The sequence below is a fragment of the Mastomys coucha genome, unplaced genomic scaffold, assembly GCF_008632895.1.
Source record: "Mastomys coucha isolate ucsf_1 unplaced genomic scaffold, UCSF_Mcou_1 pScaffold23, whole genome shotgun sequence".
NCBI classification, from domain to species: Eukaryota; Metazoa; Chordata; class Mammalia; order Rodentia; family Muridae; genus Mastomys; species Mastomys coucha.
In genome coordinates this window covers 56,602,912-56,605,157 of record NW_022196906.1, presented here as the reverse complement: position 1 = coordinate 56,605,157, position 2,246 = coordinate 56,602,912, and the positions used below count along the sequence as shown (strand labels likewise).

Genomic DNA, 2,246 nt, shown 5'->3' with positions numbered 1-2,246 from the left:
TTATCAGATCTTTTTCTCTTCTTTTTTTCCTACCTACTTCCAGACTTTAAGAGCAGTTAAAAATGGTTTCTGTGAGCCAAACAAAGTGAATCTGCAGACACCTGTGGGTGTTGCCGCTCTTACCAGGTAGACCCAACACCCTGACAAAGTCCAAGGGTGGGGGAGCCTTACCCCACTGGACCTGAATATTGTACTTCTAGGAATGGAGACTCATTTGCAGGAGCTGTGTCAAGCTATCATCCTTGAAGCTGACATGATGCTTGTGGCCAAGTGACAAACTGCAAGTCTTCACATGTGGCCCCTCATGACCTCGTAAGTCATCTTGTTAATGTTAATGGTGTCTGGAACCGAACAGTCTAATTCTGCATGTATTCATGGCAGCCCCATTCGTTCTTGGAGAGGTTTTGCCTGTTTTCCTCTAATCTGATTTAATGTGGAGTTTGGAACATTACTTTTTCTGTGAAATTAACAGCTGAATTCAAAACCTCATTGGAGTCTGACAGTCTAAAGCATTCCTAGAGACACAGACTCATGGGCTGGTAATGGAGCCCAGTAGGTGGAATGTTTACCCAGTGTGAATGAGGTCCTGGGTCTGATCCTCTGTATGGAGTAAACTGGATGTGGTGGCACATACCTATAATCTTAACACTTGGGAGGTGGAGGAAGGAAGAACATAAATTCAAGGTCAACCTTGTTACAAGGAACCTCGAGACCGGCGTGAGTCTTGGTCCCGAAGAGCCATGGCAGTGGCTCAGTGTATAAAAGCACTTGCTATGAAAGCCTAATAATACAGGTTCAATCCCAGGAACCATACAAAATCCTGGTGCATTGGCACGTACCTGTAATTCAAACATTTCTAAAGCGAGGTGAGGGAAAATAGAAAAACTACCCAGAAGCTTACAAGCCAGCTAGCCTGGAGTGTTCAGCACAGCAGAAACTACAGAACCCTGTTTCAGCATAGTGGGTAGAAGGTGAGAACCAACTCCCAAAAGTTGTCCTCTGACCTTCACATTCCATGCCATGTGTGTCTTCACCACACACACACACACACACACACACACACACACACACACACACACACACACACACACACACGCGCGCGCGCATGCATGCACGCACGCACGCACGCACACCCCACAGTGGACACTCACGAGTTCTTGTACTTCAGAGGCCCAGCCTATGCTCAGCACCTGTCCAGCTCCTTCCTTCCCTCTTCCTACCTCCTGTAGGAATCCGTCTCGCAGCTCTGCTCTGATGGCTGTGGATAAACATCCAAGTTTCATCTCAGTGTCATCTGAACCCCCATCTCCAGTCTGGAATTCCCACCTCAGTGCCTGCTGGAACTGTTGTTCTGCATCTCTATTTCTCTCTGAGTGTAGATACATGTGCTCCACCCCATGGGTCAGCCTGGCTTTGGCATCTGGCCTCTACAGACAGAGGACACACACAGTGCTAGGCACCATCTCTGAGGCTGCCATTCCCATGATCTCACTTTACAGTGAATCTGCTTCCTCCTGTGGTAAGTGGCAGTATTAGGAGGCATGTCCTTGTTGGAGGAGGTGCCTCACTGTGGGGGTGGGCTTTGAGGTCCCATGCTCAAACTCCTCCCAATGTGGAGGTGTCCCATCCTGACCGCCTTCAGAAGACAGTCTCCTGTCTGACTTCGGGTTGAGATGTAGAATTCTCCTCCAGCACCATGTTCTGCCTACAGGCTGCCATACTTCCTACCACGATAATAATGGACTGAACCTCTGAAATTGTAAGCTAGCCCCAACTAGTTGTTTCCTTTTGTAAGAATTGCCTTGGTCATGGTGTCTCTTTCCAGAAATAAAACTGTAAGACATACAGTCCCCCAAGCCATGCTTTTAAACTGAGCCTTCTGCATTTATACTATTTGTGTTCTTCCTGCCTCCCCACTGGTGTAACCAGGATCAAGGCAGCTCCCTATTGGGCAACTTGCATGATAATCTTCTGATGCAATATCTCCTTGGTCAAAGAAGACTTTAATCGGTGAGGAAGAATTCCTAACCTAGGCTCTTGGAGTGTTTGAGAGTGGAAAACTTGAGCTGAGCACCAGCAAGCAAGTAAGCGTGTATTCTTTTCTCTCCTCTCTTCACTGTGGGTGTCATGGAACTAGCTCCTGCCATTTGTGACTTCCAATAGTGTCTTACTCAGGGGTTCTATTCCTGCACAAACATCATGACCAAGAAGCATGTTGGGGAGGAAAGGGTTTATTCAGCTTACTT

The 2,246-nt window shown here is 47.4% G+C and overlaps 1 long non-coding RNA gene across 1 annotated transcript in view; it reads left to right on the top strand.

Moving 5' to 3' along the window:
* Positions 1-1,211: 1,211 nt before the first annotated feature.
* The window catches only part of LOC116073162, a 13,293-nt gene continuing 12,258 nt past the window's right edge, over positions 1,212-2,246 (top strand). Inside the window, exon 1 of the long non-coding RNA XR_004111700.1 lies at positions 1,212-2,084. This is a non-coding gene — a long non-coding RNA (uncharacterized LOC116073162). The remainder of the gene's footprint in view (positions 2,085-2,246) is intronic.